This window comes from Miscanthus floridulus, chromosome 12, assembly GCF_019320115.1.
Source record: "Miscanthus floridulus cultivar M001 chromosome 12, ASM1932011v1, whole genome shotgun sequence".
NCBI classification, from domain to species: domain Eukaryota; kingdom Viridiplantae; phylum Streptophyta; class Magnoliopsida; order Poales; family Poaceae; genus Miscanthus; species Miscanthus floridulus.
Genome location: NC_089591.1, coordinates 38,885,211 through 38,902,898, shown reverse-complemented (window position 1 = coordinate 38,902,898; position 17,688 = coordinate 38,885,211). Strand labels below are relative to the sequence as shown.

Below are 17,688 nucleotides of genomic sequence, written 5' to 3'. Positions count from 1 at the left end.
CGGAAGTCACGGCCAAGAGGTACTCACGCGGAACTCGAGAATCGCCGAAGGTCGCACTGAAGCGATGCAACTCGCCGAATTAATGAGAACTCGTAAAAAGGAAAAATATGCAAATTGACGAAGTCGCCGAAAAGTAAGTAGATGCAAAATAGGAGTAAAAATTGGTTTTGATATTGATTCTTTTTTATTACATTGCCCCTCAATCTATATTTATACCCTGATCTAAAGAGACATAACCAAATACGACTAGGGCACCAAGTCCATATCTAAGGAAACACGTGACTCTTACATGAATCATACTCTAACAAATATAGAAAAGGAAATCAACTCCTATCTATTTCCCTGTCCGCCTCAATTACGATGGAATCCTCACCGACCTCCTTTCCATTGGCATACTTCCTGTTTCATTGGCAGTAGTTTTCAAGCCTTCCTTCATCGGTATCGACAATAACATCTCCAACCTTATCGGCAACGCCCGAGTCTACATCAACCTTTCCATCGATCACCACCATTCATCGGCAACCATCTTTACAAGCTGATTTTCATCGACTGTCAGCGTATACAGTAACTTTCCTCCTGCTGATTAGCCCACTCTGATCATTTTGACATGTGCAAAAAACGATGTCAACACAAGCCAAACATACCTGGACTTCTGTCACCAGACATTTTGCCGCTCGTTCAACTTTTAGGGTCTCTTCGACCTCTAGGATTTCCTCATGCATAACCCACTCGTTGTTCCGCCAGCGCGACACATATACATGTTGTCTTTTGTCTTAGGGATAGCCCAGGACCTCTTCTACTTCGTCCTCTTCGGCCTCCTATTTAGGAGTCGGCGCTGGTCTGGAGTTTGTAGTCTCTGCGACCACTATGGCTTTCCCACGAGCCGTAGCATTGGCAAGCGTGCTCTGTGCCACCTCCGGCTGCTGCTCCTTGGCTTGGTCTGGTCCCCTTGGCGCCGAAGTATCCCCCTCAGTAGGGTTAGTGCTCGGAGCACTTGTGCTTGGCTCAGCTCTCTTCTCGACCAGCTGCTCGAGGACTGTCATCTGGCCACTCGTCTGCTGAGGTTCTGGTGGATTTTCATCTACAGGTTCCTCCACAGCCGGCTGTTGGGCAGTTCTTTCCACCATTGCTGGCGAAGCCATTCTGCACCCGGCTAGCTGGTCGGGATTTTCGGTGGATGCCGACCTAATATATCAGAGATAAGTTCAGAAGACAATAGTATTCAATACAAATTGTAAGCTTACATCAAGGTTACAAATACTTACAGCTTGGAAGCACGGAATGACGTGGCAAAGGAGCGCCTCTTTGACCGCGCTTGCTCCACGTGCTCGGCGGGTTCCACCAGGTCTTTTTCCACGACCGGTACCGACGCTGGGGCTTGGTGCTCGACCCCTTTGCCGCTTGTCCTCTATGTTGTAGTGGTCAGTGGTGCGATCCCTGCTGGCATAGAGGAGCCACCCTGCTCCGTCGACTCTAGTTGTCTCCTCCTCTTTCGAGGGACGAGTCGGAAGATATCTGCATCCTCTGTTTCATCATCTGACAGTGGGAAGATGGCCTGACGACATTTGTTGGCCGCCGACCTCTTGCCAGCAGCCCTGGCCGTTGCCTCCTCCCCAACCCCGAGTACGACCCAGTCGACATCTTCGGCCCTGGCACTGGTCTGAGCGGTTGGGCCGGCAACTTGTGGCCAATCCACACCAGGGGGTGGAGACACGAACACTGCTGCCCTGTCACGACCATTACTCTGGGAAACATAAAGGCGACAACAAAGTCAATTTTTGTTACAACATAACTTTACAGGTACAAGGAAGCATAATTTACCTTTGGGGGAGGTTGGGCCAGCTTGAAGGCGTGCTCGATGTCGCTTAACCTGACATAATTGGGATCGGCTAAGTTGAATAGCTCCTCAATCCTGGCCTTGACTTCGATCTTGTCAAGCGCCTCTTTTCTAGTCCTCGTTGGATCTGCGCTCCCCTGGTATTCGTAGCCAGGATGTACCCTCCTCTGGTAGGGCTGAATCCTTCGGCTGATGAAGTTCCCGACCACGCTTGGACCGTCCAGCTTCCCCCATGGGATCATCCCGAGCAGTTCTGTGATCTGTTCCAAGTGCTTGGGCTTCTTCGACCAGCTTTTCTTCTTCTCCGGAACGAACCCCACGTCGCACAGGGTGATCGTGTTCGGCTCTTCGTGGATGTAGAACCACTTCTTGTACCATTTGTCCAGCGATGTGTTCCAAGGGCAGTGCAAGTACTGGGCCTTCATCCCATCACGCAGATTGAGGTATACGCCTCCGGCTATCTTCAAGCCGCCACTTCCTTTCTTCCGTAGACAGAACAGATGGCGAAAGAGGTCAAAATAGGGCTGGAAGCCACCATATGCTTCGCAAAGATGGATAAAGGTGGAGACAAGAAGAATCGAGTTGGGATGCAGATTGCAAATCCCAATCTTGTAATACAAATAGAGCCCCTGAAGGAAAGGGTGCACTGGAACCCCAAAACCCCGCTTGAAGAAATCCTCGAAAACCACAATCTCACCTGGTTGTGGATCAGGGTAGCTTTCTCCTTCTGGCGTGCGCCATCCCGCGAGTGCCTTGTTGTGGAGCACTCCCATGGCGACGAGGTCTTTGATGGTCTGCTCGTTGCTCCTTGACTTCCACCACTCCTTCGCCATGACTCTGGCTTTCTTCTGGGCGTCTCTCTTCGCCATTAATCCGACCTTGCTAAAAGGGTGGATACGGTGGAGGGGTGATTGGTGATGATTTCAGAGGTATAGGGTTTGGCAAGAGGAAGAAGAAGGCTGCGGCGGCGAATGATAATGGGGATCGGTAAAAAGTAACTTACCAGTTCTATATTATAAATAACTAAGGGTTCCATCGTTTCGTCTGCCCGAGATTCTTGGGAGATGTGCGCACGCGCCGCAGACGATTGTTTTCACAACCTCGAGATCTACACCAATAAACGCGCCCCTTCATCACCAGTGTACGCGCCTCTTCATTGCTAGTGTGAGAGGGCCCACACTGACGCACTTCTTTACAGGTGCCAAGTGACTGTTTGCTAGAAAGGGCAAGAAGACAGTATGACGTGCTATATCTGTCTGCTTTTTTGACCAGACGTGTCAGATTGGACTTGACAGAGTAAGGAGATAAATAAATACACCAAATAATAGTACAAGTGGCGTTCGTTTCTTCGCCGCATGTCTTGTGCTCAAGGATGGTGTAGACCACTACCGTGCTCGGGAACTGCTCCGACCACTACAATACTCGGGGACTGCCCAGACCACTGTCGTGCTCGGGGACTACTCCGACCACTGCCGTGCTCGGGGACTGCTCCGACCACAAATGTGCTCGGGGACTGTCCCGACCACTGCTCGGAGAATGTTCTCCTCGGCTACATGTGATTTGTACTCACATACAGCTGAGAGACATTTATTTAGACCTTGCTACAAGGCTCATACTTCGCCTTCCAGCAAGCTCGGGGACTACATCGGTACGATGCACCTGCCGGTGCATCTCGTATCGCCTGTACGATGATTGGATTCTCAACTTAACTAGGAATTCTTTTTAGACCCTGGCACCACGTGCCTACGTCACCTACTACCAGCCTCGGGGACTAAGTGGGCACACTTCACCTTGCGGTGAATGCGTTTATTTAATCGGACCTTATGCTTTGACTGATTAAACGGATTACTATCGTGCTCGAGAACTGTCCCAACCACTGCTCGGAGATCGTTCTCCTCGGCTACATGTGATTTGTACTCACATACAGTTGAGAGACATTTATTTAGACCTTGCTACAAGGTTCATATTTCGCCTTCCAGCAAGCCCGGGGACTACATCGGTATGATGCACCTGTCGGTGCATCTCGTATCGCTTGTACGACGATTGGGTTCTCAACTTAACTGGGAATTCTTTTTAGACCCTGGCACCACGTCTACGTCACCTACTACCAGGCTCGGGGACTAAGTGGGCATACTTTACCTTGCGGTGAATGTGTTTGTTTTTCGACCACTACGCCTCTGATGATCAAGGATGCTACGCTTCAAGATTCACTTACATTTCTTTTCAGAAATACAAGTGGGCAAACTTCACAGGATGGAAATCTTTTTCTTTTTTCTTAAGAGCACCATACATTCTTCGGACAACCTACTTCTCCGGCGACAACGGTGGTCAGAGATGTCAAGGACTCAATCCTTACTTGTCGGAGAAGGTTAAAATGGCGTGTCGCAGCATAATACATGGTGCTCGGGGACTAGCTGTGGGGGTATTAACCCCTATACCCTTACAGCTAGGCTTGGGTCGGCCCAGATCAGAGGGTCCGGTCCATCAAAAGACGACGCGCGGCCCGGCCAACCTATTTGGAGTCCCACGCAAGGAGTCAAGGCAGATTTGGCGATCAAGAAAGATCCTGGTCGGTTAGAATAGGAATCCTTATCCGGCCACATATGGCAATTGTAACTGGCTAGGATTAGTTTCCAGATCTATAACCCTGCCCCCCGGACTATATAAGGCGGGCAGGGGACCCCTCTAAAAAACATCTCTCATTGACATACAGCAATACAATCAGACGCAGGACGTAGGTATTACGCCTTCTTGGTGGCCGAACCTGGATAAAACCTCGTGTCTGTCTTGCGTCACCGTCTTGTTTGTGGCTTGCGCATCTGTCTGCCGACAATCTACTACCTTGGGCATACCCCTAGGTAGACTGCTGACCATATTTCGTCGACATTCACCTTGTGTAGTGCTTGTAGCTTGTGTAGCTCTTTAGTTGTAGTTATCTAGCTTGCTTTGTTCACCTAGGTGTAATTTAGCGACATAGCTCTTGTATGACGTACTAGAGATCATAGAAATTAGAATTGGGTAGGTGGCTTGCAACCCCAAGTGTAGTGCTAGCGTAAAATTCGCTTCGCCATCTTATTAACTAATCACTTGTTGTAGTGTTGTTGTAGAAATTTTTAATAGGCTATTCACCCGCCTCTAGCCATTAGGACCTTTCACTTTGTGACTCTCTTGGTGAAGTGCTTGAGGCATCTATCGGCGGAGGTCGTCTGTGGGGATGGAGTGTTGTTGGTGGCTTCTGCGGTAGCCACGATCGTCATGTCTCCTGGGTGGCACAAAAGTGCTCTTTGTTTCACCAAATGTTAAATTATAATTTCATAGGAGAGAAGAACAACTGTTGGCTATGGCTAAATCTATCAGGAAAACATAGCTTGACTCTAAAACAATCAATGATTTTATATACCCATGGTGCCTGCATAGGTTATCAAAGCCACAGTATTTCTTTACTGAAAAAAGCATGGGTGCAATACCTTAGCAAAATTCTTTGCTGGTTTTCCGCGCATCTGAGGATAGTCAAAAGTGCAAATTCAAAGTTTCCAGATGTTTCACTCTTGATAACCTATCATATATAAAGGGCACCGAGAAAAATTCCTAAGAATAAAAAAATGCTTATTCCAGAAGTGTACTAAAGAGAAGTGTTACCGTTTCTAATTTCTGGTCATACATATGATAAGCAGATGAAACAGATGCCAAGTGTGCCCAAACAAGGACTCAAAACCACCGCTAATATGAATCCTAAACACAAAGATCCCTCATATAATAAGCGAAAATCCATCAACTCCGTCTAGAGGCAGATACGAAGAATAAAAAGTGAGATTTGCCAGCGATAATGGTTATACCTGTGGTAGTCGCCCTTCATCTACCACAGGTGCGGGAACTCCATCGTAGATGCGGGCGAGCTCGGCCTCGATCTTGGAGCGGTAGGCGTGGATGGAGGCGGCATGCGCCTCGTTCCCGCGGCCCTCCTCCTGCTAGATGGAGATGATCCGCCACGAGACCCTACGGGCACCGATATAGGATCTCCGTCGACAAAAATAGTAGAACAGTAACTCATAGACATATCACACGTCTTTGCTCCAACTGAGGATGACAAGCTCCTTTGAACAAAGATCTGCAATAAGTGTGAGAAATAGAAAATATTGCTATGGCCCAGTTTAGTTCACAAAATATTTTGGCCAAAACCGAAATTTTTGGCGTTTTGGCATTTGGGAACTAAACAGGCCCGAAAAATTTCGGCCCAAAAACATTTGCGAAATCGGCCTGCTATGGCCTGCGTGCCCAACCCTATCCCTCTGTCCCGCAGCCGACGCCGAACCCTATCCATTCACTTGCTCGCCCAACCCTATCCGCGCCTCTCTCGCCGTCTCCATCACAACACCGCCGCTCTCTTCCTCGCCATCCCAGCGCCGCCGCACTCACTCCATTCCACCGCCGGCATTCAGATCCAGCACCTCCACCTGTAGATCTACCCCGGCGTGGTCCAGATCGACAAGTTCCTTGCGCGGATTCGATGGCAGGACATGACGACGACTTCAATGGCGAGCCCGCCGCATATGGGGCCGCCGACGCCGGCTTTACTCTGGATTTCTTGGGTAATGTCGGAGCCAGCCTCGTCTACAACGACGCTCCGGGTTCTAGCACGTCACACGCCACCGTCGGGTCCAGCAGCCACCACAACCCCAACGAGCAGATGGTCGGCTTGACCTAAACGGCGGCCTCTCCGGTGTTTACCAACAGTACGCGAAGCACATTCAAGGAGGCCAGGATGTCTTGCCTCCTGTTCGCGTTCCGAGGGGCGGCGTGTCTCGGAGCCTCAGTTTCCGGGCGCCTAGCCACGTTAGAGTAGGTGGAGCTGCAGAAGGTGCTGCCTTCGACGGTCCATCCGCATCCGTCGGGGGTGCCTTCGTCTCTCCTCTACCGCGTCCAGGAAGCAGTTCGTTCCGTCGGCGGGCCGGCCGCCCGCGTGCATGGGGGCCGGGGCCAGCCATCCACGGCGACAATTTCGACGGCTCCTACGCTGTCCCTAACCAGGCAAGCACCTTCTTTGATGCGTGTCTATTGTTCAAGGATGATGATGTATGTTGATGTGTTTCACGCTCAGTTAGATTCATGTTTGCTGATGTGTTAGAATCTCAGTTTATGAGTTGTTCATGTATGCTGATGTGTTAGAAGCTCATTTTTTGAATTGTTCTTCTATGCTCATTAGTGTTACCTACATGTGTATTATTCATGTATGTTTGTTAGAATCTCAGTTTAGCAATTGTTCTTGTATGCTTGTTAGTGTTAGCTGCAGGTCTATTGTTATAGCTTGTCAGTGTTTATTGTTCAATATTGCTGTCCCTCTTCACCGTTTAGGTTCAGAAGCATAAAGCAAATTGGTTACCAGACAACATAGAGAAGTTCTGTGACTCCTACCTTGCCGAGATACATGCTGGGAACTGTCTAGGAGGACAGATGAACAAATTTGGGTGGAAGAACGTTGCTCGGAGGTACTATTTAGCATCAGGCTTGATGCATGACAGAGAACAGCTTCAAGGCAAGCTGAGGACACTGAGGAAAATATGGACATTGTGCGACAAAGCACAAAACCACACTGGCTTAGGTATAGATGCAGATGGAAAGATTCATGCTTCTGACCAATGGTGGAATGACAATGCTCAGGTAATTTGTTATATAGGTTGCTCTGTTTTTAACAAATGTTAATTCCCTAATTGCTTGACAACTACATCGGTCCATATTGTACAGGGTGACACTGATTTGCTGAAGATTAGAAGGGATGGTGTGCCTGCATACTTGGACCAGCTGCATGGCATGTTCAAAGGAAACATAGTTGATGGGACAACCTCCTTTGTTCCTGCTGCAAGAGAGTCCATTGACTTGAATGATGATGATTCTGATGAAGAAGCAGGACAAGAGCAGGAAGATGAACTGACCCCTATGAGTGTTGGGAACAAGAGGACTAGCAGTACAAGCACAACTGCATCCAGCCCCAGCAAGAGGTCAAAGAGCCCAGCAGTGAGGGCAATGACCATCCAAATGACCACACACAATGACTTAAGCAGAGAGAGGCTACAGTTCTTCAAGGATAGAGAAAGCAGAAGGGAGGAAGTGCTGCAGAGATTAGTTAAGGACAAGTCCTGGAAGATAACAGAGTGCACCAGGATAGCTCTGCAGGAGCTGGGCATCAGTAGTACAACAAAGACCTTGTGTTTCTGGGTTGCACAAGCTAGTGCAATCAGAAACTGAAATGGACTTCTTCCTTACCCAAGACACAAAGGAAGGGAAGATGCACGTCATCGAGCTGAATATCCCGCAGCCTGGCCCGGTGGACAACTAGAAAACTTAGCCTTATTTGCATGTAGGGCATTTGGTGGAGGGCGTAGGAACTGGTTGTGTCCTGTTGTGATGTGTCAGTTAAAATTGAACTTGTTATGTAGTACGATGGGTTTATTTGTTGTTTTCGTATATTAACTTGTGGAATGGATATATGTGCTGTTTTGAAACTTGATCATGTGAGATGGCAGGGAGTGATGCATGGGATTCATGGACTATTTGATGAAATGACTGACTTGCTCTTGTCTCTGTCCATGACAGGTTGGTGATGATGATCAAGATACAAGAAGACAACAGTTGCTGCAGATGATATTGGATGATGATGATGAGTTGATGGAAGAGCTAATGAATGATGACGAGGATGATGAGTTTGTCCATGGTATGTACCAGTTTGTTGTGCACATTGACAAGTATATGAATAAGGCTCAGTATAGGACTCCAAGAGTGAGTGGTTTGCAGTGGGTGCATGATAAGCTTGACAACATTAATTCTTGTTACAACATGTTTAGAATGACCCCAACAATGTTCCATATCCTTCATAACTTGTTAGTTGACAAATATGGGCTCAAGTCTACCACTAAGTCCACATCTGTTGAGGCTTTAGGGATGTTTCTTTGGATGGTAGGAGCACCACAGTCTGTTAGGCAAGCAGAGGACAGGTTTGAGAGGTCATTGGGCACTGTTTCAACATTGTTTACCAAAGTTTTGAGGTGTCTGGTCAGGCTTGCTGCAGACAATATTAAGCCAGTAGATCCACAGTTCAGAACAATGCATCATACACTAGGAAGTAGTAGATTTTATCCCTACTTCAAGAACTGCATAGGGGCTATAGATGGGACTCATATCCCTTGTGTCGTGCCAAACCATTTGTTTATTTAGCACTTGTGCCGCAAGAGCATCACTACACAAAATGTAATGGCCTGTTGTGACTTCGACATGAGGTTTACATTTGTTAATGCTGGCTGGCCTGGATCTGTTCATGACATGAGAGTGTTCAATGATTCTACAACAACATACTCCGCAGTCTTTCCACATCCACGAAATGGTACGTAGGTACACATGAGTGCAATTCTTCCTTGTTGGTTATGTACCTGTTGCTCATAATTCATTTGCTGTTGTAGGCAAATACTATATAGTGGACTCTGGGTATCCTAACCGGCTCGGTTATCTTGCTCCATACAAGGGAAGTAAGTACCATCTCCAGGACTTCCGCGACGGCCCCGAGCCACAGGGTAAAGAAGAGCTCTTCAATTACACACACTCTTCTCTTAGGAATGTTATTGAGAGGTCATTCGGGGTACTTAAAATGAAGTGGCGGATCTTGCAAAAGATCCCTCCTTATTCACCTGAGAAGCAAGCGCAAATCATTTGTGCATGTATGGCTCTTCATAATTTTGTGAGGACTAGTGGCTTACCCGATAAGCATTTCGGTAGATGTGACCGAAATGAGGACTTTGTGCCGAGACAAGCTTATCAAAATCAACCTGAACCCGAGGTAGTGGAGGATGAGGAGTGGTCGTGCATGAATGCCATACGTGATTCGCTTGCTAATGCTTTGATGGATCGTAATTGACAGTTTTGTGTGGTTCATTACATGTATGTACAGTACAGTATGTTACGGCTTATGTGAATGCTTGAGCAGTATGTCATGTAATAGGGATGAATAATTGTTGTGAATGTTGCATGAGATAATTCTGTTCATTATGTGTTTGAAAATTCTTCTTTTGAAAAATCTGCATGCAAAATCTGCATGAAAAAGTCTGCACCAGCAGTTTGCATGGAACACATTCAATGCAACCGAAATCTACTATTCATAGCTGATTTCGATGCAAAATTCTTGGAAAGTAAACAGCAAAATGCAAAACTTTTGGTGTCAGCATTTTGGTGTGCTGCTACCCCTTTTTGGATTTCATGTATTTGGCAAAATATTTGGGGAACTAAACTGGACCTATGAGGAAGCATAGGGACCAACAAAGTAAGAAATCATGCTTGTTTCAAAATGCAGCCACATTAAACATTGAGAATAGTTTGTTTTTGAGGGAAACATTGGGAATAGTCACCTCTTTGTTGGCAAAGAGGGTCCAGATGCATATGGTCTAGCTGTTGTTGTTGGGGCAAGCAAGGACCCTCACCTGTCATCTCGTGCTATGCAGTAACACTTTTTACTCATCAATCCTGCCAAAATATGATGATGAGCTATATCACGATCAGATCTGAAACAAAGGCGTTCGTTCAAATAAAAAGAATCTAAAACAATAAAAAAAAATAATAGATTGGTGCTAGTGTGGAGCGGCTCACCTGCATAGACTGCATACCTTTTTCTTCACAGCTGTTCGTCGGAAGCTCGGAGCAGTGCGGATCAAGTCGTCAAGGCTACTTCCTCGGTGGCCTTGAGGCTCCGCGCTGGCAGCACCAGCCGCGTGCTGTCTCTGACCTGATCCCCAACGTCGCGTTCGTGGTGATGGTGGTGATGTGGCGGAGGTCACGCCCGCCGGCGGCCATGACCTCCTCAGCCGTGGGGCACGGTTGGCGGAATTGGCCCCGGCGTGGGATTTGGGAGCGCTCTGTCGCTTTAGCGACGTCGACGAGCGCTCCCTCGGCCAAACCCTCAGGAGGCGGCCGGCGCAATAGGAGGCACCCTGATGCCGTGGTTAGGTTATACAGTTGATGAAGAATATGAGGGTGTGCTAGATATAATTAATGAGGATCAATTGTTCTGTCTTCTAGGTGTGAGAACTGATGATGATCAGCATGATAGGCCTAGTGAGGCTGAGGCTCAGGCTGCTGCTGAGAGGGACAGCACAGCTGAAAATAGAACCACTGACATTGATATTGACACAATTGGTGCTGCAATTCTTGTTGATGATCATGTACCAGGGGAAAGACTCTATGCTTATGATCCTAACCAGCCTTGTATGGATATTGGCACCGTGTATCCAAACATGAAGGAATTTAGACGGGCCATGAAACAATTTGTAATAAACGAGGAGTTTGAATTTCACTTAGTCAAAACAGATAAGAAGAGGTACATTGCTTATTGCGCTGGTGTTGATTGCCTATGGCATATTAATGGGCGAACACAACTTGATGGGACGACCGTGAATGTGTATAACTATTTGCTAACTGTATATCACCATTTTTTGCTGTAAATATCTAATATTTTGACTATTGGCTTGTTGCAGGTAACAACTTTGATTGCTCTGCATACTTGTACTTCTAGCGCAAGGACGAAGACCACCACTCCATCAGCTGCCTGGGTGACATCAAAGGCCATTCATCACCTCAGAAAGAATTCCACAATATCTCTACAACTAAAATATTTGTAATAGAATCATTGACAGGCATGCCAAACAAATCATGGCTCGCCCTCGCTCCCTTCATGCGACACAATCCCCGGCCCAGCTCCCTCTATCGCCCCCTCTCCCTTACCGACGTGGAACCGCCGCCCACACATAGAGGCGGATCTGCCAGGGGGTTGCCGGGGCTCAAGCCCCCCTACCCTAGCTGCGCCATTGGAGCCCCTTAGCCTCTCTATGAATTTTTCAGCCATTAATAATAGGGAAAAATGTGCTAGAGTGCTCTTATGGAGGTTGAAGATGAGTTTTGTATTAGAAGATAAGTTTTCAGCCCCGTCTAAATGTATTTTCAGATCCGCCGCTGCCCACACAATGCCGACCTCGCCCCCGCGGCCCACGCATGACACCCAGCTCTCCCCGGGGCCTCCTTTCCTCTCGCCCGCACAACCGCAGACTCCCGTGCGCTAAGAAAGAGGCATATCGGCGTCCTAGCGGAGGAGACAGATCGGCGTCCCAGCGGAGGAGACAGATCGGCGTCCCAGCGGTGGCAGCCCGGAGGCGGAGTGGCGTCCGAGTGGAGGAGACGGCGGAGGTAGAGCGGCTTCCCAGCCGCAGAGGCAGAGCGGCGTCCGAGCGGAGGAGGCGGCGGAGGCAGAGCAGCTTCCCAGCTGCAGAGGCGGAGCGGCAACGACGACGTCGGCGAGCCTGCACCACGAACAGGTGGTGCTCCTCCGCTGGACGCTGGAGCTGGTTCTCATCGGAGTCAGGTGCCCTGTCCCCGGTGAGCTCGATCCTCTCTCTCTCCTGCCTCTGTCTTTTGATTGTCCAGATCTGCCAACCTATGCTCCTGTGCTGTGCCAGAGATTGATATTTGTGTTGATTATTATGGATGTGAAAATATGGAAAATGAGATTGGGATTGTGTTTATCGTTGATTTTTAAGGGGGAAGTGCTTATTAGTTGTTCTAAGCTACGACCCTACCACTTCTCGTAGTTTAGGTGTTTGAAAAAATGTCTATTTTAGGGCAGATTCGGTTTTCATTTATTTGATCCGTGGGGAATATTTTAGGATCCATTGCACTCTTCATTCATGGATGCATCTTCTTTTTTCCCTTCTAGAATCTTAGAGTTTCCAGATTGTACTGTGAATTCAAATTGTGAGATCCATTATATCGAGGTCCCTAACACTATTTCTTACATTTTGCAAATCAAAGAACAACTCATATCTGGAAGTATCACCTAATACCTACACACATGAAAAATGTGGATGATAACCTACTGCTCTTCACTGAAAAGAACCTATTTGACCTTATATTGTACATGCCACAACATAATCCAGGAGAAGGAACGCCGGCGTCGGCGGTGACCCTGTCCCCATGGCCGTGATGTGCAGCATTTGGTCCAAAGCGCTACGAGCACAATGCAACTGCCTAAGAGGTACATCTTCCTTACTCTGACTTGCTTTAGAATATCTCCCTTCTATCAAAAGCTCTGCCATATCCTCAAAGGAGAGGATGGATGGACAATTGAACAGAGTTTCCTATGTAGTCCACCAAATCTTCTTAATTGATGTGCAGCAGGAGTAAGGCACACTAACCTCCACTCTTTTTTTCCAATTGGATCTTTTTTTTTTTTTTGCAATTGGACCTGTTGAATACTGTCCCCTGATTCCTTTCCCTGAAACAAATAGATCTGCAAATATTGGCTGCACACCAAGTGCTCGAGAAAATGCCTCACTGGAATTAATTGAATATGAATGTCAAGCCTCATGAGATTTAGATTTTTTTATTTCTTATTTCCTTTTCACGTGGTGTGGACAAGCACACCAGAGCGAGAGAGCCTTGGTGGTGTGGAGTGGACAAGCACTAGCTGCTGCTGCCCTCACTTGCACAAGACAAGACCAGGGGCATGGGAGCGGCCGCTGCTGGGAGCCGGAAAGCTTGGAACAGAAGAGTACAGAGTAGAGAGATAGTGTGATCGTCTTTCTCATGTAAAGAGCGTAGAAGGGGAGTTCTTGTTGTGTGTTGATGGTGCATGGTGCGTTAATGATCTTGTGTAATGCAGATCCAGGTAAGGAAATTACCTCTTCTCTATATGCATACAAGCACTTATCCATATCTCTTTTGAAACCGAAGAATGTGTGATCAATTAACTACTGTGCTTTTCAGTACATGTTATTTTTTGCTTCAGAAGGCCATGCTTTCAATTAGTGCTTTTGGCTTGTGAGAAATGGACGAAGTCTAGATGCTAACTCTTCGTGCTTCTCTTTCGAACAAAGGTCAGCTCATAAGTCAGAACATAGTTTCTTCAATAAGGAATGTTCAATCCAGTGTGGAAATTATGCATGCTGACAGTAGTAGACTGTCAGATTCAAGCAGCATGAAATTCTTTTTACGTTGTATGATGTCTAAACTATGTTTTCATCCTTGGAAATCTGGTTCATCTGCCAATGCCTACATGTGCCAACTTAGGAGGAACTAGGTGGTATTTTATTAAGATTAAGAAGAAAATAGGCACCCAAATTCGCCTCGATGAGGATTTGAACCTAGGTGGTCTGGGTATACACAATTGATCTAGCTCAGCTTTCTGCAGTGCGGAGAGCTTACTGGACTAGATGCCGAAATTGGTGACATCATCATGTCTAGCCATGAGAAGGCTGGACTGGTCGATTTTTTTTTCTCCCCATCTATCTTCATCATTTTAGTGGCATATTATTGAAGGTAAGGTCACCTAGATCAGTTCCTCACCTGCGGTTTGCTATCACCACACTACTCGACTTCTATTAGGTAACTATGTAAGCACTTGTTTTTTGTCACTTTGCTTTGAATGTCCACTGTGATCCATTACTGAAATGCGTTCACGACAATGACCACATACACCTCTGTTCCATATAGGATCACAAAAACTTAAAATGAAATACACTACAAAATTAGACATGCTCACCTAAGAAGTGAATATGAAAACAGTCGGTGTCAGGAAGATCAAAACTCAGTTTTCTCTATTGCGTCTAAAGTTTTTTCCATCGGCTGTATCTTTTCTCAATCTGACCAGTCTTTAAACAAATTGAATTGAATGTCGAACCATTGTTCGATGAATTTTTTTTTTCCTAGGACAAGTTATTGCAGAGTGTTGGGCTATAGGCTCATGAATCAACTGATGATTGAACATTGATCATGGCTGCACACACTTTAATTTACTTTGGAAAAGAGAGAATCTCTTTTTTTTGTTGAAAGCATAATTGGTGCACACTTTATTGTGGTGTATATGTGTAACTTTCAACTTCAAATGTCAGCATATCAAATATCTATGGAAATCTATCTGAAACCTGTGAAAGGATAAATACATCTAGCATTTCAGTTGGCAAAAAATGTGTGAACTTTGGCATTTTCTCACGACTAACTAAATGGTTTATAGACTGCTTGTCTGCTAATTTCTTGTCAGGTCTGATCCATCACAAATACTGGGATATTTGGGTCTAAAAGGTTTATGCTGCTTTGTCCTTGTGGCTAGCAGGGGAGATGGAGATCTCAGAGAGAGAATGTGGAGGTGAATGAGTGAGAAAATGTTACCATAAGATGGAGGGATGATTATTGGAAGTTAATCATTTGCAGGTGCATTCCTGCTTTTAGGTACCTCCATTCTAACTACATATTTGATTGGATACGCAATATATCTGCATGCAAATTGCTTTAGGGGTGTTTAGTATCTGAGGCTCATGATTTTTTTCTAAAATATTGTGACTGATGTGTGTGTTGGCTGTGGGATCTTGGACGCGGATCCAGCTACCCCCCCCCCCCCCCCCCCCCCCCTCTCACTCTCACCCGATTGATTTTAAGCTACTCACAAAATTCCATAAATCGTGACTTATATGAAAGCCATCCCATGCTATTATATGATACTTTTAAATTGCAGTACTAATTTTTTGTGTTGCTTTTTTCCCTTGACAGATGGATGGAGACTATTGGATGCTATTAAATTGGTCATTGAATTCAAGGAAACCGTGCTGAAACTTGATGTTTATTGTTATCTTATATTGGTTGACTGCCTTGGTTAGAGTGAAGGATGGCTCAATTTCTAAGCTAGATGCTGAGAGCATGCACAATATTGAAAAGTGTTAGACAGATTTGTTAAGTGATGGTGTTCTTTTATTGAACTAGGCAGTAAGCATAAACGAAGTTCTAGGACTTCTGACATTGTCATTTACGTAAACCAAATATTGATCTTTGACTTCTGACATCGTTTAGACATGCAAGATCATATAGCACAAGTAAACTTTGACATATCCTTTACCTAAACCAAATATTGAAATTTCTGCATGTATGTTCAGTTGATAAGGAAATGTATAGAATTAGTGCTTTGCTAACTGCACCTAAACTGTCCACAAATTTGCATTTGCATCGCTATCGATTCTACATAATTGAATTGGGAAGCCGAAAATTGCTACACTGATTTTTTGGAGCCTCTCTGAGCTTCTTTTCCTTCTCATGCACAATTCTGAATGTATCTATTGTATCTGAGCAAACTACCATTGCTGAACTCCGTTAGGTCCAGAGCTGCAGTTTGCCGCACCAATCAAGACAGCATTTCAACGTTTGCAAACTCATGGGCATCTAAACTAATTCAGTAATTGTTCCAGTGTCTTCGCTTTCTAGATTTTCATGCAGCATAACTTAGGACCTAAATAAATTACTCATTCATAGGAGTACATAATTATTGTCCCGCTGCAGCGCACGGGCACTCAACTAGTGTGTGTCTATATATATATATATATGCGCTCCGGTTGGTCGAGCAGCTAATAAAGTGTGTACCTCGCTCCTCCATATCGCTGATCTCTGTGTGCACGCGCGGGTTTTACTCGACGTACAGTAGCTGGTGCATATATATAGTACAATACGGAGTATATGTATGTTATAGGTTGTCCGATCGATCTAATCCATGTATAAGTTCCCTATCATATACGTGAAATAAAAGCTTGCACAAGTCGTGTTAACTTCGAGCTAACTTCGAGCTTGATCAGTCCATGATATGTCGTCATGCATGCGTGGACAACCAGCTAAGGACAGCAAGGACCCAAAATGCTCATATTGTTGTGTTTTTTTCTGCAGGGAAAAGTGAGCTTTAATTAACTAGACGAGAAATTACAACCAGCGTTGATGAGGTCTAGAACCCACGCAGGCGCGTGCCCCTACATCATGTTGCAGTATGACTATTCCGTCTAGTTAGGGCAGTCCCAATGGTACATTGATGATGGTTTCTATCCTCATTAAATGACTTGCCACGTAGGCAAAACGCTGACATGGCAACGTAATTAATGAAGAAAGAGAGCAAAAATCATAGAAATGGTTTCTTCATGAAGAAATCAGGTCTACTCTTGACCCAATGCACCAAGAAACCATGAAATCGTCATTGGGAAGAAACCACCAGTTTCTAGGGAGCTCGTGTCGCACTCCCATTGGAGGAAGAAGATAGAGTTGGGAGAGAGAAAGAGAAAATAGTTATTACTCATAGAAACTATGGGTTGGAAAGCAGTACTTTTTTGTGCGGTATCCTATGTTATAGAAACTACTAGTTTCTTTCATTGGGACTGCCCTTAATTGGACTAATTTATGGGGCCGTCTTGTTGCCTTTTCGCTTTACCTTCTGGTGTCCTGTTCACTTAGCTGATAAGCCATGGCTGAAAATACTGTTGGCTGATTTGTTGTGAGAGAAAAATATTATTCGTTGACTGAAAAAGTACGGCTTATAAGCTAAGCGAACTGGACGCCAACTTCTATTCTACCAGCAGCTGCAAATATTCTTTTGCCTCCATAACAGTTAGCCCGTTCGGCTGGGCAAAAGCGGCTGGCTGGGCCGCTGTTCGCTGGGCTGATCAGCCCAGCCGTTCGGCTGGCCCAAGTCTAGCTGAACGGCTGTAAAGCCAGCATCCCTCCGCGTCTGAGCCACTCGCTCACTCACTCCGTAGTCCTCCCTCCCTCACTCCGTCCCCCGCGCCCCCACGCCTAGGGTTTCCGCCGCACGGGTCGCCGCCGGTGTGAGCTCCGGTTCTCCATTCCTTCCCCGGCGCCGTCGAAACCTCCCACACTCTGGACTCCACTTCATCCCCGCCGAGCCCTCCCTCTCTCTCCTCACTCCTCTCCACAGCACTGCCTTTCTCCACCACAAGAAAAAGGCGAAAAATCATACGCAAATCCGTCGTCCTCTCCACCGCCGAAGCTTCTGGGTCCTC

General features: G+C 46.3%; 1 long non-coding RNA gene and 1 pseudogene across 9 annotated transcripts; both read left to right on the top strand.

Moving 5' to 3' along the window:
* Positions 1–8,081: 8,081 nt before the first annotated feature.
* On the top strand, positions 8,082–11,353 carry LOC136495738 (uncharacterized; annotated as a pseudogene).
* Positions 11,354–11,793: 440 nt separating this feature from the next.
* On the top strand, positions 11,794–15,777 carry LOC136496916 (uncharacterized). 9 transcript variants are annotated; one of them, XR_010769155.1, is made up of 6 exons: positions 11,795–12,244; positions 12,802–12,899; positions 13,292–13,532; positions 13,631–13,740; positions 14,055–15,091; positions 15,410–15,775. It is a non-coding gene; the product is annotated as an uncharacterized lncRNA (long non-coding RNA). The 9 variants fall into 9 exon arrangements; XR_010769160.1 differs by having other exon boundaries at positions 11,798–12,244; positions 12,802–13,532; positions 14,055–14,248; positions 14,904–15,091; positions 15,410–15,772; XR_010769159.1 differs by having other exon boundaries at positions 11,798–12,244; positions 12,802–13,532; positions 14,055–14,248; positions 14,877–15,091; positions 15,410–15,772.
* Positions 15,778–17,688: the final 1,911 nt, after the last annotated feature.